This window comes from Anser brachyrhynchus (assembly GCF_964034855.1).
Source record: "Anser brachyrhynchus genome assembly, chromosome: 1".
Taxonomy (NCBI): Eukaryota; Metazoa; Chordata; class Aves; order Anseriformes; family Anatidae; genus Anser; species Anser brachyrhynchus.
The window spans coordinates 32,137,704-32,165,052 of record NC_137694.1 but is presented as its reverse complement, the minus strand read 5'-3'; the positions used below and the strand labels follow the sequence as shown (position 1 = coordinate 32,165,052).

The window sequence follows — 27,349 nt, the reverse complement described above, 5'->3', positions numbered from 1 at the left end:
TGTATCTCAGGTGCCACTGGCGTCTCTTTTTTTTTAATAGGATTGAACCCATTTGAAGGACCTAGTTTGAGCTGCTTCTTTAAAGCCAACAAATGGTGCATCAGGGCAACCTCTGGACCAAAAACTTCAGAGAAGCATTTAGTACTTCTGGGGAGCTTTTCCTATAACGTGAAGTTCCAACAGCACTGAAAAAGCCATCTTGTTTTTTGTCGCACTCTGAAGTTCCTAACTCCTCTAAGCTGATGCTTCATGAGGGAACCTCTTGGGCAAATTCACCTTGTATAAAAATAATCACTTAAGCTTCCAAAGACACTGCCAGTTATAGTCCAAAGTTATCATTTGAGACCAAGTATATCTTTTTAATCAAACATCTGTATCCTGGGAAAGGCGAAACATGTAATTTTTTAAGAATTTATTGTTTTTCTTTGTGTTCATAACATGTATAATGCTTAAGCTGCACCTGTTCATCTGACCTGCCTTTAGTTTGTTCAATAAAATGATGTAGTACTATTGCTACGGAATGCCTTCAAAATTGGGAACAGGGTAACTTCTGGCAAATATTGACTACTTTGATACTTTTTAGCTGTGCTTCCAAAAAAGTAAGAGGGTATCAATTAAAGACTTTAAATATAAGTCTGAATGTGCTTTTTTTTCTCCCCTATAAGTTTTTTTCCTTATCGGTGGGTCTGTCAGGAAGGCATGGAGAAAATTAAACTTTCTACGTAACTCATCCCGCTTGCATCTGAAGTACTGCTTATGTTTTTTTCCTGTTGGTTGTTACCTTGCTCCAGGCTTGGGCCTACTCTTCTCCTACTCAAGGACTTGAGCTCACTGGTGGTTATAGAAATGTTGATTGTGGAAAAAAGCTTCTCATGGGAACACAGTAGTTTAACGTTCAGCAGTAAAGATGCAGGAGGCAAAAATCAACTAATTGAGAATCGGGAGATAAAGAAGACAAAGTAATTACCTTATCTACTTCTCAAACTGTTCCTTCATTTACTTGGACAGAAACAGGCTTACAGTTACCCAGTATGAAAAGGGTAATGAGATGGCAACATACCTTTGAGCAAAGTGGGGGTTGTACGCTTTAAAGAGTAACTTAGCAAGAGCATTGTACTCATCAGCAGACAAAGCTGTTGTAACTCACTGAAGTATGAGCAGTTCTTATACGTATGTGTCTCATAGCTGTTTTATTTAAATAGGAGGGAAAAAAGAAGCAAATGCAACTGACCTTAGGCCTGAAATATTAAAAATCCTGGTTAATGGAGGGCAGCCAGCGTGCTGGATGTGAGGAGTTTGATCACGACTGTAAAACATCAGTCTTCACATCCATCAATCATCAGAAAACTGAGTTTTGGACTCTTATACTACCACCCACATTTACTTGTGTCAGGTCAAAAACTGATACAAAAGCTGTGTGAGAGTTGGCATAGTTACTATGTTCACCCCAGGAGAAGGAAACAACTTCAGGAGGTCGTTTGGCCTAACCTTCTCTCAAAGCAGCATTGACTGAATTCAGATCATGCTCAATCAATACAACATCAGGACTTCTGCAGCAGATCCCTTAGCTTAACTGATCTCTTTACATGTAGTATTTTCATATATTAAAGATACCTGTACTAGTTCTTGTGTTCCAACTGAAACAATTGAGATAATAAAAAAAAAAATCCACTTTTTCCTTCCCTCGTATGCTCAGTGAGCCTTTGAGGGTACCATACTGCATCATGGCTGGTGACAGTGTGTGTATTTACACACTCTGTGGCTTCCTTAGGTCTTGGACTCTTGATTGCTGAAGTAGCTGGCTGCATGTCTGTAAAAGGCACATCACTGACAATGTCTTCCAAGAGCTGTGAGGAGGTAATTTACAATATATGAGGTTATAAGTATGATTTCTTTTGGAAATAGGTTCCAAAATATTAATTTGGAAGCCATAGTCATGAAATATAGGCAGCAATTCTCCACTGAATTTGGTTTTATGTAGCTGTCACATGCTGTAAGTGCTAAACATTTTAGCTTTGTCATGCTGAAGAGCAATGTCCCACAGCGATCATGGGACAGCAGCCCCCTGTGATCTGCGTGGCCAGTGAAACCAATCAGATTTGTTCTCAAAATGTTTACAAGAACAGGAAAGGCTTCAGAAAGAACCACTTAGGAATGCGAGTCTACATTCATTCCAGAGGAAGATACAAATAAAAGGGTAGAAGATTGTCATCTCCTAAATCTCCATGGTAGGAAATCAGGTTTGGAAACTGGTCGTTCAGAATAAATACAAATCCAGCACTTGCAGCTGAGCTCGGACCTCCACGTTTGGTCTGGTTTACATGCAGGACGTCTGCATTGTGTTCCCTTGCAAGCTATTAAGTCGCATGCTCGTGTCTTTCAAAGTTTCTGAGTGTGGGTTCTTCCTGGTGATTTGGGAGTAACAGGGAAGTTTGATAACTCATAGTTATGCTTTAATGAAAAAGTAAAACTCTGAAATTGCGGATGCCCAAAGATGTCCACAGAAGTTTGGTGGAAGTTGGTTTGGGTGGGGATTATGATGAATTGTTCTTAAAATCCCATGGCTATTCTGGGCATCTGAGGACAGTTTGAGAACTGTTTGAAGCATTGGGGCATAACAGGCCCGTTGTTGGTAAGGGCTGACGGTGTTGGTAGGTAACATGGCCGTGCAGGGAAAGCACAGGCTTCCCAGGGATTCTGCTGTTCTGCACCAGCGTGCAAATCCAAGCTCTGGAGCAAACCTGTTCTTTTTTTGTGTGTCCAGCATGCGAGTCTACCACCATTCAGTCAGATTGTATTGTTGTAGATAAATAATTAAAACTTTTTTTTTTTTTCATAAGTGTTAATCTCTGCTGAATTCTTGATTGAACGTTCAGATACTTGGGCTGGAAGTAGAAGGTCATATTATCCTTTAAAACTTGCATGCTTTTTGCAACTCCAGATAGCTAAATCCTGCCTATAGTAAACATATCTTTGTCTCTCCCCTCTTCCTTACCCCAATGTGCAACTGCAAAAGAAGAGACAGATCGAGTGTGTCAGTCTGAATGTGAAAGAAGAATGATTTGGCATAGATATGATGATAACACTTTGAGAACAGGAGAGAGAAAAGTGCTCGTGTAGGGCCTGCTTCAGTTGGCTTAGAGTGCTATTTAGATAAGCCCGGCTGTGGTCTGTCTTTTCCCTCGCAGTGGTGTTACTGCTTGTCTGACCTCATGGTGAACTGGCTTAAGGAATCAAATCAACAGGAAATTTTGCCTTTTTTTTTTTTTGGCAGAGTTTGCTTTCTGCCTGTTTAAATTCTTGAATGGTTGCACCATGAGATCAATCGAGTGCCAGTGCTGGCATGAGGAGGCTGCAGAGTCAGCACAGAAGAAGACAGACAGAATCCCCACAGCATCCCAAACATAGATGGGTTTAAGCTGTCCTTACACTGTATCTCAAAGGTCCATGGTTATCCAGTTCTTGTTTGTCTTGCTTTGTCTCTTGCTGGGTGTACACCCTATTTCTCTCTCTTCTTCTCTCTCTTGGCTCCCTTAGGACCCTTTCCTGATAATGAAATGGTCCTCAGAGATGCTGTAGTGTGTTGGAATAGTCGTGAGGCTGCTACCTGTGGTTACAGCTCTTGGCATTGATTGTTAGGGGTTAGAGCCCTCTGCCTTCCTTGCCTCCGTGAGCTCTGCCATGACCACTGGCCTCTTTGCCAAAACTGTTAGAGTACCTTCGTCCCTTCTCTGAAGTCCTGTGTGTATTTGTAGATCTCTGTGCCTGGAGATGTAGGAATACTTCCTCTGTCTTGAGGGAACCTGGGGGTACATAGTGGGGAAACTTTTCTGGAGCTTCAAGATGGTGGCTAGGTAAAGAGTACTGAGGTGGGGCAAGGGGAAGCATATCCCTGAGTCTTTTAGGTCTGGGATGAGAGAAGTAACTTACAAAGCTGAACAACCTTTTTTTTCCTGTAGACAAAATCTGAGAACTTTTTTCCCTAGTGCCTTTTTTAAGGTACAGTAATCAGTACAGTATAATTACCTCTAATTTAAAAAAAAAAGTATGTAGTTAATAGCATGTTCAGTTCCATTTCCATCTAATCTTCTGAGCCTTTTTCTAGGGCACTGTAATTTGTTTTTTGAAAGTGCCAGGAAAAGACTCCAGCGCTTGAGTTCCTCTTCCAAAGGAAGAGGGTTTAGATTTGCGTGTCTCAGTAGCGTCATGAATGATCTTGATTCACCTAAAGATCAAAGAGGACAAGAGCAAGAGACTTAGGAATGCCTTGCAATAATCATCAACTTCTAAAAACTGCTAGAGCTTGTTAGATATTGAACGCTAAAGCTGGTCCATCTGCAGCGCGACTGTGCTGCGTGCTTTTGGAAACATCTTCATGTTCTGTCATTAGCTTGATCATTGGATCTGTATCATTCCCACAAATGCAAAATCAAGTCTGTGCTCCCAAAAAGCTTCTTGTATACATCACACATAAGCAGAAAAACAAGAACGCTTAACAAACTTGACTGCATTCTTACTGTGTCCCCATTACCATGCTCTTAAGGGGGATTTCAGAGGTCCCAGATTCGGGGGCTCGTAGAGGAGTGCGGTGCCAAATTGCACATTGCTTACTCACTCGGCTTAACTGGCTTTCAGTGTTGACAAAGATAACACTTCCCTTCCTGAAGGGACTCGCAGGGTGTTAAAACTAAGTCACTGTCATTTAGAGGACGATGCTCTGACATAAATTTGTATTGTTACAGATACCTCTGTTAAACGTTTTGTTAGCAGTTCAGCTTTGTGGTCTAATGGCTAAGTTATCAAACAATTGCTACAGCAACTTCAACGTATTTTTAAATGCTGTGAGCACAAGTGCATTTTAAAAATATTAACGTATTCTTTCAGAGGGCAAACTTCTTGATTGGAGTATGTTACTGTGAGTCAGAAAAACTGGTGATAACAAACTTCTTAACTTTTTTAATTAAACAGAAATTAAAGGTGTGTTGTGGCTATGAAGTACTTGCCAAAATTTGTTACTTTATTATATCCTGCTCCTGGGGGAGGGAGGTCCTTATTACAGCTGTGTAATAAGCGGGCCACACCATGCTTTAGCAAAGAAACCAGTAATAGGTGTAGAAATGGGTTCATTTGAAGTGATACCCGTAGTTAGGTGAAGATGGACTGGTGCAGAAAGTCTGTATTGCCAGCAATCTGTGCTGTTCCTACTGTGTTTTAATTTACATACGTATTCTCATGACTGTAAATCTCTTTTTTTAAAAAAAAAAAAAAAAAAGCACCAGATTTATTCATGCAATTAAGAATGCAAAACAAGCCCCACATCTTCGCATGGCCAGTTGAACTGTTATGTGATCTCTTCAGCTACTATGTTGTTTGCTGGTCAGAAAGCCTGGATGTTTAGAAAAGATGAGTACACAAACACAGAGCAGGAAAGGACTGGAACAGAAAGCCAGATTGTCCAGCTGCAGTCAAAAAAAAAAAAAAAAGGCAAATTTCAGACTCAAGTTGCTGAGGTTTCTGCAGTGCTTGATTGGTAATGCATTATCTCGCTGTATTCTTGACTTCGAGTGCTATTGTGCTGAAGTGTGGGTCCCGGCTGTCGAAGGGTTTCCCACTTTCTGCCTGCAGGAATGGCTGGAGCTTGGAGAGGCCAGATTGTCTGGCTCTTTTCTCTTTTTTTTTTTTTTTTTTAACCAACCTTGTTTCCAATCTGGTCTGAATGCAATCAGTTATCTGTAGATAGCAGGCAGTGACTGGCTATGAATAATGCCTGTGTTACTTGCGAGTGACATCTGTGACTTGCCAGACAGCCTACGTGAAATGCTTCCAATCGTCTAGATGGTGCTCGTGCACGCACGCAGGAGGGGACCGCAGCCCTAGCGCAGGGCCAGGGCTCTGCTTCACTTCAGCAACCCCAGTCATGTGCTGCTCTAGCCCAAGATCCACAAATTGGGGTGTACGTGCACTGCTCTGAGATGGTGCCCAGGCTGGTGTGGGGCCACCAGCTGCTCCTGCGGCTAATGGTTGTGCCTGCTCCTGCCGTCGTACGAATGGTGAGACACAGGAAAATGAAAAGACTTTGGAAATCCTTTGTTTGAACAGTTTGCAGAATGTTTCCTTTGCTGTAGGAGCTTGTGTATCAAGGTCAGCTTATAAGGATAGGGAAAGCTGAGTTTTCACTTCAAGGCTCAAACCCACAAATCTTTTAAAAGCGGTGACGTGGACGGTAGATCACCCAGCAGATCTCCAACGTGGCTGAAGAGAGTGTATTTTAAGAGACTTGTAAGCCTCACCTGTCCCTAAGAATGGAGCTGAAGGACAGTTGCTCCGTAACAGGTGAAAACATCAGAGCTAGGGTCTCTTAGACCCTCTGATCCCTCTGCGGTAAGGGGATACCAAACAGTCTGATTTGAAGGGCTGCAGTTGCTTACTGCTCACACTCACAATCTGGAGAAGATAATGGTGGCAGATTGCTCTCACTGCCACGACAAGTTCTTCATTCCACTTTATTTCGTGATGCCACTTGTCTGTGCTGTTGATGTTTACAGGTGGGTCAGTGTTTGTAACCCTTCAGAAGAGGTGGAAATGCTTCTTTTAGGGCTGAGGGAAACTAACAAAGTTCTTTAATGGAACAAAATCCACTATTTTTTCTGTAACCTCTCACATCTGTTAACAGTCCTGAGTCTTGACTGAAGTGGGAATCTTTAGAGAGATGCTCAGTTCAAAGGAGAAATTTGTCTGCCATGCCTGAGTTTTTCTTCTGGGTTGGCAGAAACAGGAAAATGACTCTCACGCAGGTGGTAGGTATGCTGTGCAGAGAAGCTGTTTTAGAAGAGTTCTAACAGCTGCTTCTGTCTAAGACACACTTCTTACAGCTTTGAAGCCTGCTGATGTATAGTGCTGAAAGCTGTGTAAGGGTACTGTTATTTCTGTGATGTCTTTAAGCAAATCCAGAATGCAAAATATTTAGAAGCTTAAATAGAGTTAAACTCATCATGCTAACTTAGTCTTACAGACTGAAAAGAAGGAAAAAAAAATCCCCAGAACGTAGCTATTACTTGTGTGGGGTTCCTTGCCAAATGTTCTTGACAGTTCAAGGTAAATGAGTTTAATTATGTTTGTGTTAATTAGGATTTCCGCTTAAGGAAATCAGCCAGGATTGGGGTGGGGATGAGATGCTTCATGGTACTGACCACATTTGTATGCAGTTTGTCCCCTGGACCATGGGTGCTCTTCTGAGACTTCTGTTAAGGACAAATGGATAAAGCTTGACTGCAGTGTCATCAGGATGGGTCTAGGGTTTGGGGCATTTTACCTCAGAGTTGTTAATTTCATGTTTACGCTTCCAAAAACTTAGCAACAAATAGGATGCATCGTTCTCCACCATCCATGCTGTTACTGATTGTTTTGAGAGGCTGCAGTATTCACGTATGAAGGCTTACCTTTGTAACTAATCCTTGGAGCTGCACAGAGATGACTTTCTTTGCAATGGATTAATAACTTTTCACAGACATTAAGGTGAATATTTGCATTGAATAAGTTCTGTTTACTCTCTAGCCAGGAGATGGCTCTGTCTAGCCATTCCCAAAGGACATCAGCGTTTCTGAAGCTGGAGATAATTGGTATTCTCAGGAGAAGTCTGTCTTAAACTCTGGTGTTTATTTCACGATTTTCAGGATACCTATAGGGAAAAGCATGAACAGGAAGGGATCTGAACATAATTGGAGTAAAAAAAATGTATGTATATGGACCTGCTTTCCTGCAACTGAAGATCTGTTTGTGGAAAGCCAAGGTAAAGGCTTTACAGTAACTGGAACTTGGCTACAAAAGCTGGGTGAACACTCATGCAGTGGTCGTACTGCCTGAGACACAGCCCTTGAACTGAAGCACAAGTAGCAAAAGAATATCAAGCACAGTTTTCTTATTTCTTTGCAAGTGCTGTTAAACCTGGTGGCTACTTCCACTGATCTTGGAATAAAATAATAAAAGTAGCTGTTACGTGACTTCATGTCACTGGGCCACAGATATTGCAGTCCATGCCACTCTCAAGAAGCCAGAGAAAGAAGAGAACTACTGATCCACTCCAGCCGTACGTAGTGGCCCAGCAGTAAGCTATTTAACCCAAAAGGTAGGAATAATCTGCAGATTAGACAGACTAAACTGAGGCAAGATAAATACTTGGGAAGACCCATCTTCAAAGAGCCGTTGTTGACCACTGTACGTTTTAATATGCTGCCAAAAATGAAGGGAGCACTTGGAGCCCGAGTCTTAGGTACTGCAGAAAGCCTGCCTGGCTTGGGTTTGGCTCTTCCGCTGCCCTAATGGGAATGTCAAGTGACATCTGACAGACACGCCTGCCTCAATGCTTAAATCAGCATTACTGTTATACCTGGATCTTGTTTGTGTGAGAAACATTGGAAGAGCTCAGACTCTGCATGGGGATGCTGAAGGGAAACAAAACAATTGTTTGTGCTTAGGAGTGTTATCAGCGCTGTGGGATGCACAGGGTGAGGAGCTGAGGTTTGAACAAAGGATGTAGCATTTAACTAACAACTAACTAGAATGAACTTACGCATTCCTTAATTACAAGTAATCCATATATTGGACTTTACAGAAGTTACATTATTGAAGTTGTGCAAGCTATTGCATGAAGGAAGCATGTTGGGCATATGTAGCGTTTCCACAGGTAAGGGACTCAGCTGAAAGAAACAGATACAACCTGGCCATGAACTGTAATTTTTAAGTGTTGATTTTCACAGTTCTTACCCTATGGCACTCCTGTTCTGTGCCATCTAGATGTGCACAAGTGAATCCCCGCTGACAGTTAGGTCAGGTGAAGTAACTACCCTGTACCTTGGCTACTGTCACAGGTCAAAAAAAAAATTAGTGTTTTTGTGAAGGGCAGTAGGTTATGAGAAGGCTTTTTTTCCTTTTTAAATCAATTGAAAAACATATAATTGGCTAGTATAAAACTATCTTTCTGTTCGTGTTGTCTTCTCTGTTGCATTGCAAAAAACTTGCTTGATTTAGGCCCCCAGTGAAAGCTTTACTGAGGGTTTACCAAAAATGTGTGTTTTAAGTTGAAGACTTCGGTCTAGTTGTACTCTATACTGATAATAAACTCTGCTAAGACTTTGCGTAGATGAACGTTACTGAGAAAGGATGAAACTTGTATTTCCAGCCCCTAAGACTTCAAATGGAGCCTTCTTTGGGATTCTGAAGTTCCAGGCACAAAAAATGTCACATAATACAATGTAGTTGAAACTGTTGCTGTAAGATCGTCTTAAAATGGCTACTACTTCTTTTGTTGTTCTTAATATTTGGTGAATTTTTTTATCAGTGTTTTAATGCTGAGAGGATCAACTTGCAACTTCTGAAGGAAAACCTGTGCATTTAAGCTCAGGGAATTGGCAACTTTCTATTGAGAAGGGAAAAAGCAAAATATAAACATTTTAAAGTTCCAATAAATGTGGCAGTGTGATGGGCAGCATCTATTGGGATAGGACTCAATTTAGGATTTTAGGAAGTTTGAAGGTTGCTTTGTTTCCTGTTCCACTTTATTTCCTGCTTCCTGTATAGATGAGATGATTTGCATTTTTTTTAATACTGTGATGCCTTTGTGATCTAGAGATAAGAAACTCAAATTATGCAACACTTCTAGAAAACTCTGATTAGTAAATATGAATAAATTTGCATTGTTATTGTCCCAGCTTCTTGAAAGCTGGACTTTTCTGCGAGGACCCAATATGGTTAGCTTTGTTTTGGTTGGGAGACACAAGAATTTAGTGTTTTTCTCCAGGGACTTTGTGGAACTGAGTAGCTTTTGGGCACACAAGACTGATTTATTTGGATGCTCTATATTTCTGAGGGTTAACACATTTATATGATAACACTCAAATATTTCTGACTTCTTTTAAAATCATAGTGTCTGAAGAGTCTTCTGGCAATGTTTTGCAATGTGACAAGCTATGAAGATCTAATCAGCAGAGGGAGCTGTGTGGAAGAACAACACTTTCGTCCTTTCTGTGGTCCAAGTTCTATGAGGCAAGACAAGGTGATTTAAAAAGCTTTTGAGAACTGCCTGAGCTGCCATAAAATACTGCTGGCTGTTTACTTCAGGCACTGCTGTAAACTGATTTAAATACTTTAGGGAAGTACATTCCTATACAAATAGGTATAACTGCATTTATTTATTTATTTACAAATATTCATGAGGCTGATTGTAGGAAAGTAATTCTGAGATGCAGATCCCAACTTGGACTGTAGATACATTGGGGGAAATGTTGCAAAGGTGAATGAAAAGCACCCGTTATTTTAAAATCCTTTGGGTCCCTGTATGGTTGCTCAGTACAGGGCAAAACCATGTCTTAAATTTTCAAGAGCTGGTTCGTCAGATCTCATCTACAACAGTACAACACGTCCTCACAAAGAAAAATAATTGTACTTTATTTTTTCCCCACCCTCTTTAATCCTTGTACTTTTGTGAGCTGTAAAGTAGGACAGTTTAACATCCTTATTACTGAGCATCTTAGAGAAGGGTGGGACAGGCAGGTGGGAAAGGAACATCTACAATCATGAAAAGATAAGTTATTCTGAACTCCTGGCACATCTAAGCATTACAGGATCTAGAAAGTAGACTTAATAAGCTTTTTGTGAATCTCTTTGATTTATTTCTTATGAGTCTTCTAACTCCGTGAGAATTTATAAGTGTGGCTTTTAGTGTAGCACTGCATTAGTAAGCTCTTCACTTGAGATGCACAGCAGCTGGTTGTTAAACATGTAATTTTGCCAAATTTAGAATAAGAGATTTAAGAAAGAAGCTTTTTCTTGTAACTTGTACATATATATAATTAGTAGCTTAGTACCATTTTAAACTTTTCCATCTGCATGATTATTCTTTTGCATTACATAAGTCTTCAAGAACAGGTTTAATTACCTAATTAAGCCTAGGGTTATTATTTCCTGTGGAACATTTTAATTACAAATAAAATCTGAAGCGAAATATCTACTGTTGAAGGAGAAGGTTTGTCCTAAGATTTTACAGCCATATTTTCTGGTGTAACTTAGTAAATGTTTCCATATGAAACCCTGAGGAGCAGGAACTCTTATTTACATATATCCATCCACAGGAGCACTCCCTCTAAAGGTAGCCTGCAGAAGATGTTTTTGAAGTTGCTCTGAAGACATCTTTGCTTCCTGTCTTGAAGAACTAGGTCTAAAAATTGATGTATTTGAGTGCTATATGCTATTTAAATAGTTGTTTCTAGCCTTAGGTACAAAGGGTATTGAATTGGTTACCTTGATCTTGGTGGATTGGTGGCCAGGTTCTCCCTAGCATATGTTTTTAAGGGTTTATGGGACAAGAAGTAGAATTTCTTCAAAATTTACACTATAGAAATATTAAAATGTATTAATTAGTTCCTTCATGACTAACTAAAAGGAAATCTTCCTTCTAAGTGATTAGGTTTTTCTTCGTGATGAGAAGGTGTTAGAGTAAATACATGCTGACACTCTTCAAGTTTGGGATTTTCAGGAAAGAGGCTGATCTTTCAAATGAAAACCTGGAAGCAGTTTGGCTTAACCACTTTCTTGGCTCTTTAGAATTTAGACTTTTCAAGAGACCAGTGCCACTCTTAAGTGGAAAGATGCTCTCTTCTCTACCTCTCACCCCTCAAGAAAATCCAATTCAAACGCATTTTTTCCCAACTATTTTTGTCAATAACAAAAAAGCAGATAATGTTGTGTTTATGACACAGTTATGAATTAATGCTTGTGCCATCACCTGAGCTTTCTGTTAGGCAAGATCTGAAACTTCAGAGACATGATTTGAAACTAAGAGAAGCTTGTTCAGAGAAAGACACCATAAACATCAAGTCCACAGGCTGCTTTTGTGAAGTAGAGGAAGCTGCGTTCTTATTTTCACAGTAGAAGAAAGTGAAACAGATGGACCAAGTGGTTTGGCAGAAGCAGAAAGTTTTTATTGTTGGAGAGGATTAGAGTTCAGGAATTTCGGTTTAGTGGCTTGCACACACCCTTCTGACTATTTACTTATTAATTTTTTTTAATAAGGATGTGGTTTGAGATGTAGGATTTCTTGAGGGATTTTTAGGGAGGGAAGGGTGGTAGTCTTGCTTGACAATTTAATTCGTATGTGCTTAATGATATGCACTGGAAATGCAGCACAAACAAGGCTCCAAAGATGAGCTCCAGAAATCTCTCTTCTGCTGGGGAGAGGAATATCTGCAGTGTGTTTGCCTTGGTGAGGAGAAATGTGGTCACGGGTACGTGCTCTTACTCAGGCTTTCCAGTGATTGGAAGTGTTCTGGTGGAAACAAAACAGATCTTCGTGCCGCTCGCCAGGATGAGCACAAGTCTGCATGCTCAGTGAGCCTGTGTCGGGGCTGGGAACGAGAGAGTTTAACCTTTTTGATCTTTGTGAAGCTTTATGAAGAAGAAGCTCTGCGGATGGTTCTCAGTGCAAGTGGAAGACTATTTTCTTCTCGTTTGACAGTCCATGTTGGCTCAGAGCTCTGAAGTACAGCAAACCAAGAGCTGTACCACCTGGCTGCTAGGTTAGCATTTTAAGAAACGTGGGCCACTTGAAACAAGCCATGGCTCTACACAAACATTTTGGGTCTAGCCATAAAAAATACGTATAGATATAAAACACCACAATTTAAGGCTTGTTGAGCTTGGCAGGGATTTCAGGTTAACTCCTTTCAGGTCAAAATCATCTTGCACCCACACAAACAATTAAGAAGAAAATTATCTGAAGTCTATTTGCATGAATTACTCTGGAAACAAATTTTACTCAATACAGAATGAATTATTCCACCATAAAATAGATGGAGGCACTTCTTAGAATAAACTACTTTGCATCTTTTAGCTGTCAGCTTGCTCTTTTAAACTATTATTACTTACTTGTCTCAGCCTGCCTGCTGTTGTGTCCTGAAGTGCTCTGGGATCATCTTGCCTGGATATAGTCTTGCCTATCTGTGTGTATATATTATACTGTGTGTGTGTATGTGTACTGATATATAACATACGTGTATGTTTAGTGTATAAGTATAGCGAGAGCGTGCAGCCAAGTGTCTTTGTAGCTCGGTCCCTGTCCCCTCTGCTTCCCAGTGGTGGTGCTTCAAGGCCTTTCCCTCCTTGCACTTCTGAGTCTTGTTCCAGCAATAGTCACCAGGGTGCTGAGCTGTCTCCATTTTGGATCTATTAAAATGAAAGCGGGATTGCATCTGGGCCAGTATTGTGGTAAAGCTGCAAGAAATGAGATGGCCTTGGGTAGAGAAGTCATAAGGCCTACATGTGTCACTTTGAAAATAACCGTGGTTGTGGGGCAGCTCCTCCTTTTGCCAGGCAGGCTGCCAGGGACAGTGTTGCCATCCCAGTGTGGCTGAGAGCTGAAGCTCCATGAGGGCTCAAGCAGAAGGAAGTCTGATGCAAAACCCTGTGGCGGTGCCAGGCATCCCTGACCCCGGGCAGAGGAGCGAGCTGGCAGCGCTGGGCTGCGTGTAAAGCAGGCTATGTTCTCTGTGGAGCAGCCCATCCTTTCTAACCATGGCATACCACGTTTTTCTGGCTTGCTGCTCTGCCTTTTGGGCCAAGGTGACTCTGCCCAGGAGTGTGTCTTCCATAGGGGCAGCCTCTGGAAATGCTGATGGTGTTATTGAGCCTGTGCCAGGAGCAGCTGATGTCTCGTGGTGCACAGGGCCGGGGTCCTCCATCTTGGTGACTCTGGTACAGCAGGGCACGGTGAGCAGCAGCGGGAGGTTGGCACGGGGCCGTTCCTCTGCCTCCTGCCCTCTGCTCAAGTGGAAAACACCTCAAGGGAGCAGAACGAAGAAAACGTGGTTGTATTGCTTCAAGATGAACTCTTTAACGTGAAGGAAGAGGGGAGGGAAGGGGAAGCGATCTCCAGCAGCCCACAGTGTGCGGTCAGAGCTCTCTTCCCAGTGCTCTTCACTCCATTGTAGTACACTCCGTAAGTAGTTCCAGAGATTTACGTGGCTTAATGGAGGTTGCCTTCTGTTGCCTTTCCCTTCCCTTCCCTTCTCTGTGCAGCAGCCTTGTTTTGGCCTAGGGCTACAGGCCTCCCTGAGAAGCTTTCCTCCCGATTCCTGAGTCCCAGCTCAATCTGCTGCGTTGGTGTTGGCTTTTTCCCAACGCTGATGGTGCTGACTGTGCTGCTTATTTATCCCATTGGACATCATTAAAATAAGACTTCAGAATCATTTTTTAGGCTGTTTGGCAGATCAGGGCTCATGGTCTCACCAATATGCAAAGGTTTAACTGCAAGCAGTAACCCTTTCTGAGTTTACTCTGATTTTTGTGAAGGACTGAAGTCCTGTTTGAAACTTAAACAGCTTTGCTCTTCTAATATATTTTTTTTCTTTGAGCATCTGTTTCCAGATCTGGACTAGCTCTTCTGTCCACCTGGATCCCCCCTCCTGCTGCTGGGTACGGCAGCTGCTCAGCAGGATGGGGCTGGGGGTGGGGAAGGAGGTTGCTTGTTAGATCCCATCCATCCTTTTGCTGGCAGGAAGACGGTGATTGATCCCATCAGCTTTGACTTGGAGCATTTCTACACCCCAGATGTCTGTTCCCAACATTCCCAAATTGGCTGCACTTCCTTGGAAGCAGAAGTTATGGGGGAATGCGATAGAGACATCCAAGTTCAGCAGCACAAGAGCTATGCAAATGCGACTGTATTGTTGCTGGCCTAAGCTGAATATCCAGCTGCACTGCATCATGTGGATTTATGAGCCTGAGTCTCCACTAGCTCATGAATCTCTGCTCTTGGTCTGTTGCTTGGTGTAGGCACGCACATCTTTGCAGATGCGTGTGTTCAGGGGTCCAGGCTCAGACAGCTGACGCTTCCTATATTTTACCGTTTCCAGCACTGATTCTAGAGCTGTGACTGGCCAAGAGCCCAGCAGCCATATCATGAAGGGCTCGTTGCCCGACACCTTCAGTGACTGAATTTTGAGTCACATATAAGTCTTGGACCCTCCAAACTTTCGAATGGACTAACCTGGTCTTTCACTTCGAAGCATTCTCCCAGGAAAAAAAGTGGTCAACTGTGAACCTCAAAATGCAAACAAAAAACTTTTGTCTTCTTAGTTCCATGAAATAAACCCTCCAACAAGGCTTTTCTAAGGGAGATGTTGCTCATCACTTTCAAAGCACATGAGAAAACCCAAATGGATGATGATGGGGCACCTTAAGATAGTGACATTAATGAAGCGATCAACTCTTCTAGATCAGCAGTATTTTAGAAAACCTAATCCATCAGTTTCGGATAAACCCTTACAGACAGACTCTTGCTTTGTTCTGTTCCCAGGACTATCCTGGCTTGCTTATATAACACTATAAAGCTAGGCGTGTGGTATTTTTAATAAATACTTATTCCCGTATCTTGGTCCACTAAAGAGATGTTTCAGGATAAGTTGCACCCTGCAGAATCTAATTTCAATGTTTTGTTTCTGTTTCCTCAAGTGAAGTTACAAGATGAGAGGCTGTGCTGCAGGTCAGGCAGTGTTGTCAAGGAGAGCCATCTAGGTATGAACTGATGAGATCTTAACTCAGCTTTTCAAGGTAGAGCTGTTTTGTCAGTCAGATTCCTGTTTGTGTGTGTGGTGGAGGAGTGGCACTGAATTAACCGTTCTCCACGAGTTAAAAATGACACATGCATCTTATCCTGATGTCCTACAGCTTATTACTGTAAAACTTGCCCAAACCAGTGGACAATAGCTTGATGACTAAACGCCCTGTAAATAACTTGTTTTAAGCGGACTTGTGCAATGTATGTGGCAATTCATGGCTCAGGAGTGCACATAGCACTTACTAAACCTGAAGTATTAATAACAGCACAATGCTAGCTTTTCTTCACGTAAAGCCTACTAAACGTTATTAGATATTTGAGAATCATGGATCATAGTTCTGTGTGTTGGCTTAGATTTTTTTCTAGAGCAAGGAATTAATGTGTTGCATCTAATCGCTAACAGAGGGGAACACATGGATGGACCCTGGCAACTACAGGAGGAATAAGCCCATCTTTTGGCACACTTCTGGTGCCTCCCATGGCAGAGTGCCATGGTGGCTGGCTGGGGAAGTACAGCTGATGTGGCTTGGTATAAAATGTGTTACTATTTTGAAGTGTGCATGCCTAAAACAGGTTTACAGATGCACAGAGACCTGTTCAGGTTACCTCTGACACTCGAGTGCTGGGAGGGCTGAAGAATGGTGGCAGTATTGCCAGTATTCACCTGGCAGTACTGGCTGTCCCCTGAGTATTGCTGTGTATTTCAGGAGCGAAATGAGTTGTTGATAAATGTATGATAAAATGCTCCTTCCTTTTCAGGAGGAAAATGAAAAGAGTTGCTGAAAAATGTAAAAATCTGTACAAAGATTCCTTGCTAATGCCATTATGACAAACTTTATTCCACCTGCTGGAAGGAAACTGCTATGCCAGAAGAAGCAAATTTCTTTTAACAGCATTCATGTCCTCGAAGTAATACAGCTTTCTGATCTAGACAAAGCCTGAAGTACTTGAAATAAGGTGTACAACAAAGCAAACGAAGGGAAATGAAACCACTGACCCTGATTTCAGAACTAGCTTCACATACTCTGATGTTTCTTCTTTTCCTATAAACTATATCAATTTCCTACTGATCTGTTTTTATAAGTCCTGTTACTTCTACAGGACAAGGCAGGCAGGTGACCTGCCTCTATGAAATGCAGAGGAGAAATCCCTGGCCTATCCAAAGTGTGCTGTGAGTAAAGCATGGCCAGAAAAAAGAAGGTAGTCTTAACTTTTAAGGTTTCCTTAATCCGGTGTTTTTATTACGGGTTGCCAGCATAAACATTTAAAACATCTCTCTGATTCCTCTGATCCTGTTGTCTTTATTCTTCTAAGATGGCTTCTCCTAGGGACTGGAAGGCAGGTACTCATGTTTGTAAATACAAGATGGTCTAAGAGATCAGAGAACTGTGTGTTTTACTGCACTCCTGTGACTAATTGAAAGATAATGCAGTAGAAAGGAGGTGGGAGGGAGAGGACAAAAGAGAACAAGAGAGAATACACGTGTGCAAGTCAGAGCCACAAGCCATTTTCTTTGCTGCCAGGGGCATGGAAGGAGCGGGTATAGAAATGTAAGCTGAGCTAGAATAAAGCCCTCAGACAAAACTGTTTATAACCTGCAAGACAGATCAACCTCAGCCTGTCAGCAGCGGAGATCAAGGTTTTATTTTGCCCTGGTAAGTTTTATTGAAGCTGCAACGTGCCTTTGGTCCTGGGCACCCGCTGGGGAATGCCTGCCCGTTTTGCTGCCTGCTGGCTCGGCCGAGGGAGCTGCAGCCTGCTGCAAGGTGCAGCACCTTGGCACGAGCTGCTCCTACAGCTTTGCTGCTGGGATGGAGGGAGGCATGTGGGGCTCCTTTCCTGGGATCCTGCTGTTGTGTGGTACTGCATCCCAGTGAGTTGTTATAATAGCTTTCATTTGCGTCCCATACCCTTCTCAGCTGTGCTTGCATAAACTGTACAAGGGAGGTCTAAGTGAAAGCTTCCTTTACCCTGGTGAAGATTTAATTTGAGCAGAGTAGAAAAAAAAAAAATTAACAAAGTCAGAGCAATCCTTCAGTGAAGATTGATACTAACGCCTAACTCAAATTAAGCTGCTTTCTAGAATTAAATCTTAATTTAATCAAGCTCTATATGCATTTTCAGCAGACGCTTTAGAGTAGATGGCCTTGATTTGCTCTGGGTCACATGTTTACTCCTATGCGTAAACTGTCGCCTGTTGATCAGACAGGAAATGTTTGGGGCTGAAAAGCTTCCTGTGGTGTCCTCATTCATGTGAAAATGAAGCTTCTTGCTGTTGCAATCCTCCCTGGCACGTCTTGCTAGGGGCGTCCCAAGGGTTAGGAGCGAACAGGTCAAGGGAACTGCACTGCAGACGGTCAAAAGAGATTGCAGAGCTCTTTCCAAAGGCTCTGCTCCATCCAAGCAGATGGTTGGCCTGAAAAAATAAGGCTGGGACTCTGGGATGTTTCTCCAAAGAAAAGTGGGGAGGGAACTAAATGTAAAAGGAATTTTAAAAGATGAATGACATGCAAAGTTCTTGCTCTCGGGCAGGGGAGTTTTACTTAAAACGTATGGTTTATGTGCAAGAAAAGGTCATGGATCAAATGCTGGAAAAGGTGTGAGGCTAGTCATCCTAAATCTAGGTAAAGGTATGTGTATCCAGCCCTAACACAGACCGACGGGTGTTGGATGACCAAGTACGCTCCTTAATGTGTATGATACGCATCAGATGCTCCTGTGATTTCTGGGGAGTGACCAGCCGGTCAGTGCTGGCCATGCCCAGTCTCCTCAGCTTCATTCCGTGTAGGAAGATAGCGACAAAACCCCGTATCTTGTAAATCACCAGAGGGATTTACAGAAGACCGGCTCTCCTGCCTACGCAGCCTGTGTAAAATGAGTCCAGTCGGGTCGTTAGACAGGCAGCTAATCAACAGATCTGCTCATCTGAATGCTCAATCCTGCAAATTCTCCTTGGTGGTGTTGCTGTCCCCGTGTTTTCTCCTGCTGGAAGGAGAGCAGGCTGTGGGATACGAGCACGTTCCCCTGGCTGCAGCTCCCTGTTCCAGCAGGTTAGTCAAACCCATCGTGCAGTAACCTCATTTCTTGGTCACATATGGGCTGCTTCTTATGTTTAAAGCACTGCTGATGTGAGCCACTTGTATTACACCTCTTGCAGCTGTTGCGGCTGTCGCTGATGCCCCTGTATTTTGAACCCTTTCTGAAAAGTGGCCGTGGTGGCAGCAGCAGTGCAAAGCATGCCTGGGTGCAGGCTGGGGTTTGAACACAGCAGAGGTGAGTGGGGAGATGCTGCAGACCTGTCGTACCTCTTGCAAATGTGCTTTTCAGCCCTGATTTTATGTGCATGACGTGAATTACACAAGTAGGCGTTAGGTATTTTTGCCAGGTCCGGCCCAAGCCGGTAGAGAAGACCAGAGAGAGCCCACGGAATAAACTTTGCCACCATCTCTGCAATATTCGGCAGCTGTGCCTAGGGAAACGCGGAGACCTGGCTGGGGAGAAGAGGCACGCGATGGGCTCGCTGCGCTTCCCATGGCTTTATGCCCTGCTTTTCACTTCCCTCGTGCAGAATCCAACCTCTGCATGAAAAAGTCCGGTCGGGTAGCGCTGGTGTACAACACTGGGCAAAATCAAAGCATTTACGACATCTATATCTTTGAAGTGGCTGCTTAATAGTGCCGTTGTCATGCCGGTTGGAGGCAACACTTCTCTTTGCAAGTGAAAGGCTCAGCGGAGCTGGCTGATAAGCGCTGGTGCCCTGCTGTGAAATTGACCCTTTGAACTGGGAAGAATCGCTCCAGATAAGCAAGTAATGGAATTTTTATCGGGTCTCGCTTTTTATTGCAGCGGGCTTAGAGTTGCCGGCCTTTCTATGCGCAAAAGTGTTTTCCCTGTAGTTTTTGGAGGGGTGTGGATAACGCAATTGTTGCATTTTAAAGATGCTGCTTGCAGGCTTGGAAGAAACAGCCGTGTCATGCCTACAAGAACAGAAAGGAAGCAATGCCAATATAACTTAAATAACAAACGTCTGTTGATTTAAGAGCTAAACTCGTGAAAGACTGAGCATCCTAACTCCCAAGGAAACAGAGGAGTCACAAGGATATTGGTAGTATTGTTCAAGGACAGATAAAAAGATAACAGTGAAAAAATAAAAAAAAAAAGCGTAGAAATATTTTACAAACTTCTGTTTTCATTTCACTGTAGAAATAAAGGTTCTCTTTGAATTATTTATGAGTTAAAACTCAGATACATTTGTCTCGAGAAATATAATGTCTGTCTCAACAACATGACAGTGTTTGCAAGCAGAATGCTGTTAAGCACTGGGCTGCATCTGTGCCAGGGAGAATCTGCTTTCACTTAAAGCAGGGATCAGGCTCTTCGAGGCTCTCCCTTCTAAGCCGTAAAATCGAGCCATTAGACTTTTTGTCTCCAATCCCGGCACCACAAGAGCAAAGGAGAGGACTTCAGACTTGACCCGGCGTTGGGGCTCATTGTGTGCCTGTCCCGAGCTGTTGATGTTTCCAGTCCCACCAGCCCAGGAAACTGAAACGTGGGTCCTAGGGAAAGGCGGCTGCTGTCCGGGGGAGTGTTTGAGTCGGCTTTGTGTGCTCGGGACCAGGATGTGTTGGATTCAGCACGCGCAAGCTGTTTGGCAAAACAGCCTCTCGCTGGCAGACTGCGTGTAAAAATACAGATGGTTTGAGTTCTTAGGCTTGAAACAATAACAGAAGATATGGCTCTATTAAAAACATTGAGCCGAACAGATCCATCTCGTGGACGTCCTTTCACAGAATAAAGGGAAACACGAAGGGAAGGTATTGTGAAGCGACGTGGGAAGCTGTGGAGGGGCAAGCATTGCTCTGAGTAAAAATTCATCAAGTTCAGGCTGACATTCCTCCGTGTCAGGTTTCCCCGTTGGTCTCCCTAAGATACTGGTGGTGGTGGTGGAAAACCTTTCCCTCAAGTAGTTTTATCCCACTTAATTGCTTTTTAAAATGTGCCCCCTATTCCTTGCTAACAATATAGCACAACAGTGCTATATTAATGAATATGTAATGTAAAGAAGGGGGGTAGGGGCTGACATATGGCAAATACATGCTTTAGTTCTGGTAAGCACATGATTCTGAAGATAAACAAAGCTGTTTCCTTATCCTCAGCATGTACTTATTTTGTTTTACTGATAATGTGAAAAAATTAACACTGTTTAACATGATTGAAAACAGCAGTATTCTATGAGATTAATGTCTGCGTGAATGACACTGAAAGTCTTTTTGCCTCTTTGCATTTGCCCTAAACTAGAGTTCATCTATAAGCGTAAAATGTGTTTAAAAAATAAAATAAAATCGTCCTGACTCCAAAAAGCATTTTCAGATCTCCAAGTTACTTTTCCTTTTGGTCCTGTAGCGATTTTTTTTATTTGCTTCTCAAATCTGTATGGCTAAATGCTGTTTTTATTAAAAATCATATTTGTTTCTATCAAAAAGTTTCCAAGTGATGGAAGACTTTGTTTTAATATTTTATAACAGAGGTTTTGTATTGCTGTTTGTAATAATGACTTCCAGCATTCAGGTTGGAATAAATCATGTTTCAAATTTTTGTTTTATTAAGAAAATTTTGTAAGCCTGAAAACCGAGGGGTATAAGCCTAAAAAATGAGGAAAGGCAATAGTTATTCTGCTATTACACATTTTATAGGGGCTTAATAATGTTAGTAGAAAACTTCTCCGAATCCCGAGACTTCATCTGTCTGTGCTGCTTTTCATTTTGTGACACGGTCACTGGTTCCCTGACCCTGAAACCAAAACTCAGGCTGGCCCGGTCTGTGTTGCCTGGCCCTTGCCCGTAGCAGCACGGTGCAGTGCACCCCACCGCACACACGCCTTTAGTAGAGACACTATTACTTTTTAGTGCGCCTACCCATGAAACAGGGTAGGTGACTGTAGGCTACTGCTTGAGCTTGTGCCTTGGCCCTGTTTTATTTACTAGCGCAAGGTCAGCTGTGATGTCCTTCCTATCAAAGGACAGCTGAGATACTCTAAATCCCCCTGACTGTAGTGGCTGGCTGTATTTGGCACTGCCCCCAAAGGACGGAGCCACAGCAGTGAACCTCACCGAAGGCTCATAGCAGATGTCTTGCAGGTCTTCCCAGCCCGTGCTCCAACGTCAGTGTTCTCCAGAGCTCTCAGCACTGTCCCGTAGCGAAGATGTTTGGTGTGACCCCCACACTGCAGCTGGCCAGCAGGGCCGTCCATCCTGGCTGCTTCTGGGGCTTCCTTTCTTTCAATGGTCTGCAGCAGGACAGGAGGTCCTAGGACACCATTCTGCGCAAATAAATGTGCAGTTAGATCATTACCCGTACACAGGACAGGAGAAGTTCATCTAGGGTGTCAAAGAAGAGCGAGGATGAGGAGGTGCTGTGTGTTGCCCTTTCTGAGGCTGAACTGGGATCTGTGGTCTGTCCAGAAAAAAAGTTGAGTGCCACTGTCTTATGATACTATTGTGGAGGCAAGGTCATCTCAAACTCTTTGCCAGTCATGTTTTAGCAGAGATGTCTTTGTAACCTAGGATCATGGGAGAACAGAAATAAGAGAACATGCAATTTGGGAACCTTTTGTGTGTGTGGTTTTTTTCTCCTTTATCTATTGCAATAGACAGGTGATGTATTCTGTGTATGTTGCTTCTTAGTTATTTCCACAGAGAGAGCTGTAGCTGTAAAATCCTTGGCCCCTTGTTATTACGCTACGATGTTCTCCGACAAGGTGACTGTATTTTGACCAGCACAGAAAAAGAAGTGGGCTGTTTTATGCTTCGTCATTGTTCTTCTGATTAACGATGTCACTCTAATTTCTTCTAACGCCCCTCATGTAGGGTTATAGCGGTGTACTTTGAAACAGCTGTACAACTATGACGGTAATTAGATCAATTCCGGTGACCGAACTTGGCCCGCTCTCCCCAGAGAGATTCTGATGTTTTGCTTACATTGGTGCCCAGGAGCAAGTGAAAACTAGGCAGGGGAAAACATGGTATTTAGGTAGAAAAGTGGATGTGTCTTCTGGGCAAGAGATGTAGACCCTGAAATCTTTAGTGACCAAGTTCCAGTCACTCAGAACAAAATCAGCTACTCTCTATTTGTGTTTGGTGGATGCTGATTTATGGGTGAGTGGAGGCACCAATGCTTTCGGCATTCTTGCACTGTTGTCCCTTATCCTGAAATATGCTTTCTTGCAAAACATCCAGAATTTCCCCATACATTTGAACACTGTAATATTAATGTCTCCACTGTTGTCATGGAAAGTTTTTCCTTGCCTCCATTTAATAGTGTCAAAGTAGTGAAATGTTGTTTGTAATACCATGACATGCTGCTTTACAGTGTTGTCAAAGTAGTCTTCAAATAAGTAATCAATCTTTGCAAGACAGGGTAGTGTCAACCCATCTTTCAGATGAGGAAAGCTGACAAAGAACTTAATGGTTCTGCTGGAGATTTGTTAGGAGTCACAGAAAAGTGATACTAAACCTTGATCCATATTCTAGGGTTTAAATTTGAATTGTTCATTCCATTTTCATAGCTGCTGCATCCTTTATTAAATCTTCTTTATAGATCTAATAATGCAGAAGCTTCATCCTGTCTCTTAGATCAGAACTGAAAAGACAATGTGCAAGTGTCTTGCTGGAAAAAATGTGAATTGATTTGATTATTTGATAGTGGGTACACATGCTACTATACAGCTCTGCTTCAGGTAGTCGGCGTTGTCCCCCAGAAATAATGGCCACTGTTCAAGCGGTTCAGTCCTTGATGAGACGGACCATGTGCTTAATTATTGCCCTGCTGTTCGGAGCAGAGATTGGCTTTCTAAACGATGGGATTTGCTTTGGATTCTCATTAAATGTTGTATGCCGTAGTGTAACACACGATATGCCCTGCAGAGTGTCATGTGCTATGATGCTAATCAACATTCAATACCAGAAGAGGAGAGCAGCTGCTCTGCAGTCAGCATGTCTGAACAGTCCTGCACCCAGCAGGGTATCACTTAATTCACGCTAATGGATGAAGAACTGGCCTCATAACACTTATGTAAATGAGGCTAATGATCAGGGAAAAAATGCAAACTAGTTTTCGTTTATTCATGGAGATAGGTATAATTATATGCCATAACTGGATCCAAAATCTCGCTCTCCATTTGTTGACAGTACAAACCGTGAATGGCTCGTTCCACCGTTTGTCTCTTGTGAAGTTACTAACTTCACACAGAAGTTGAAGCATGTATGTTCTTAAGTTCTCATCGAGAGAGTTACAAGGCTTAATGGGGAAAAGCTACAGATAATTGCATCCCCTGAACTTGCCTCAGTCCTTTTCGCTGTGTGGTAACAGATCTCTATTGAAATCCACTGCTGGGGAGGATCAGCATATTGAGGCAGATCCTTGACCTTTTTGTGTTAGCTCCACTGTCTTCTGAAGATCAAAGAGAAATCAAGAGGAGGCAATCTGTCCATTGTAGTTGTGGCAGCTGAGTAACAGGATTGTAATTACGTACAAAGGTCTTATTTTAGCAGCTAAACAGTAAAGTACTAGCCACCATCTTCCGTTTCTCCCAGGCTTCTTCCTGCTCCTTGTTAATGAAATCAGTTGTTCCACTTGTGTGTGTGCTGTGCCAGTGGCACAGCTGGTGCCACTTGATCTTTCATGCCTTGAGGAATCAGTCAGCTATGGTGGAATAGTCTAATGGTATCAAGCAAGATTTGGATCTAGCTGCACTTTTAACAAGTCGTCATCTATTTGGGTGCTTCAGACAACACCAAGTACACACTTCTGAACCTACACTACAAGCTAGTCTTGACTACGCAGGTGTTCTCTGCACAGTGATGTGTAATGAAGTAAATCCGGCCTTAGTAGATCTCATTTAGAAGAGGAAGCTGAGTAGCACTTGAGGCTCTGTGGTCTTGGCATAGGCTCTTGGTATTTTCTGTGGTTTAATGTGGTGCGAGCTATAATACATAAAATTCTATGAGAGCTGTTTTCACTCCCACTGAGCATGCATCTCTCTGGACCTTTGCATGGTAAGTCATGCCAAATTTTAGAGGTTATCTGATCAGCATGCTAAGAATTATTTGAGGAAGGACGTTCTGATTTGAATGTATAATGGCACCAAGTTTGTTTAGAAAGCAGTTGTAGTGCTTTCAAGATCAAGATTTCAACAAGGTCAAGATTCTTATTTCGTAACTGAATTCTTGTTAACGGAATTGTAGCTAGTTTAACTAGATTGTATTTTTAAAAGCCATGTATCGTTTTCTTTTTTTTTTCTTTTTTTTCTTTTTTTCTTCTTAATTTCCCCATTCTGTTTAACAAATTCTTTTAAGGTCATATTTCCAGGAATGGAGCTTCTTCCATTCTGGAAGTATGTATGGGATATCTGCTGATGTCAATGCTGGTGCATATGCGATAGCTGACACTTGTCCAAACCTTCCAAGTAATTCTTGCCCAAATCTCCACCCCTGCTCTTTGTTGGAAAAAAGTGTTTCTTGCTTTAAAACTTACCTGGTGTGAATTTCAGAATACCTTCAGAAGACTAGAGCTCTTGTTATGATGTTGGAAGAAAAGTCCAGGACAGCTGTCAATATATTGCATTTACAAAAACAATATAATTATCACTGACTCATTACTTTTGCATATCAGGGAAAGAGAATTATGAAGGAGTACCACTGAAGAGAAAGTAGATGATGACTGAGGAGGGAGGGATATATGTGAGTGTAACACAAAAATCCAAAGATTACATCAAGTTGGAGAGCTGTGTATGTGGTTGTTGTGAAACATTTATTCTCATCTTTCCTCTGCTTACTAATTGTCTGGGAGTTAAACTTGTCTCAGCAATAATTGTTGTAGACAACAAAGCAAGTCAGGAGAATGGGCAGGTTTAAAGCTACTAAATCGTCTAAAACTAAAACTAACCATACTGACATATGCTCAAGACTTTTTATAGCCTTGGTATGTGACGGTCACTATTGCTTAGACCTGTAAAAACATTATGTCTTGACAAATCACCTGTCAGATGTATCTGAAACCATACAAAGCAGCTATGACATTCAGAGGTTTTACTTAATAAAACCTTGTTTGTCACAACATAGTCTTTTGCCATTCATTTATGTTGCTATCTCAAATGCTTGCTTTCAAAACCTGTTTAAAAGATACTGAAGCATTATGTAGCGGAAAGGTTGCATATTTTCTGCTGTCTGATCCTGAAAATGGTTGAACTTTTTCCTTATAAGCTGCTGAATTGGAGAAATTAATCTTGAACTATCTTTGAGGAAATGTCTTGATACTTGAGCACCTCTGATGTTGGAACTCACAGCAGTGGTGAAATGCTTCAGTTCATAGTGATTGTGTGACACTTGTTCACTTCTGGTACTCTTTTAAAGCTGGGCATTGCTACTTCATGGCTGTGTGTCCAAAGGAATCCATCTTCATAAGTAAGCTGGTAAGAGAGAAAAGCTGGGACATATTGGCAAGTCCAGGTGGGTGTAGCTTAAAGCTAGGTGGCTGCCAGCAAACTATGAGGTGTCAGGTAATGTCAAACAGTTGCTGTTTCAGCAGCTGACAGTACCGTAAGGACTTAAGAATAAATGGGTGCTTGTACAAAGGTCACTTGCATCAAGAGCTCCAGTTAAGTGTTCGTAAAACAATCTTCACTTGTACTGTATACCTCCTACATAAGGATTTTAATTACTGTGAATAATCTAAAAACTTTGATTCTTAAAAATATGGTTTATATAGTCTTAAGATTCTGCACGTTTCTATGAATATGATTAAGGAAATATGTACTGGAGGCTCCAGACTTGTCTATATTAATGTTGTGTTGGTGATGAGGTGAAGCTTGATATTTAGGGGACTTAAGATCATTTTCCCTGTTGTAGTTATGATTAAATACCTTTCAGTTTGTGTAGAAAGTCGAATGACTGCTAGCCAAAAAAAACATAATTAAGTTTTATTTGAGTATTGGTTTAGCTGAGATCCTCATTGTTATCCTACTGAAAACCAGGTGTAACTCGCATCTTGAACAGAGGTTGCCTGTCCAACTTGGCCTTGAACTTCAAGCACAGTCAACATAAAGAGAAGGAAAGGAGTACTTTTATGTCTCTACCACCTGATCTAGCTATGTGGTTAAGGGAATACTTGGGAATACAAACTTGTCTCTTTCTAATGTCTTTCAACTGTGTCTCTACTAGGTCTGTTGGGTTTAGTTTTTTGTTTTGTGGTTTTTGTTTGTTTGTTTGTGTTAACTGATCTAGTACTTCTTGGCTAATCTTTCTCCTCGGTTCATACCTTTGTGTCCATAATCCCAACGGCACTTGGCAGGCAACCGAGAGAAACGCTGGTGAAGCTATCTTCCCTGGCTGCTCTTTGATGTGGGTTTGATGTATCAGTGTAGTTATAATAGCTAGCTACTGCCCAGGAGTGGGACCATCCCTCTGTACTTACGTCCCATCCCCTCCCTTGTGCCGACAATTGCACACAACTCATCCTACAATAAACCAGTTCTGGGAGGTAGACCAGCAAAGAAAAACTAATCATACTTAGGGAAAGGAAAAAAAAAAAAGAAAGGATGTAACCTCCCAAATCATCATTCCTCATTCTATTAAGTGGAAAGCTCATTTGAGTTTCCCAGAAAACAGGCTGAATCATAATCCTCCTAGGAAAAGAGAAAGCGAGCATAAACCCTGCATGCTTACCCTATATCTTACTTGGCCGTGC

General features: G+C 42.1%; 1 protein-coding gene across 3 annotated transcripts in view; it reads left to right on the top strand.

The window, feature by feature from the left end:
• Positions 1-27,349, top strand: part of PRICKLE1 (prickle planar cell polarity protein 1) — a 65,088-nt gene that overhangs the window by 16,362 nt on the left and 21,377 nt on the right. Inside the window, exon 1 of one of the 3 annotated variants that reach the window (XM_080574587.1) lies at positions 1,203-17,262. The exons of the other annotated variants lie outside the window; for them this stretch is intronic. The gene's annotated coding sequence lies outside the window, so the exon portion shown is untranslated. Of the gene's footprint in view, positions 1-1,202; positions 17,263-27,349 lie in introns of those variants that run through there. 3 annotated transcript variants of the gene reach the window in all.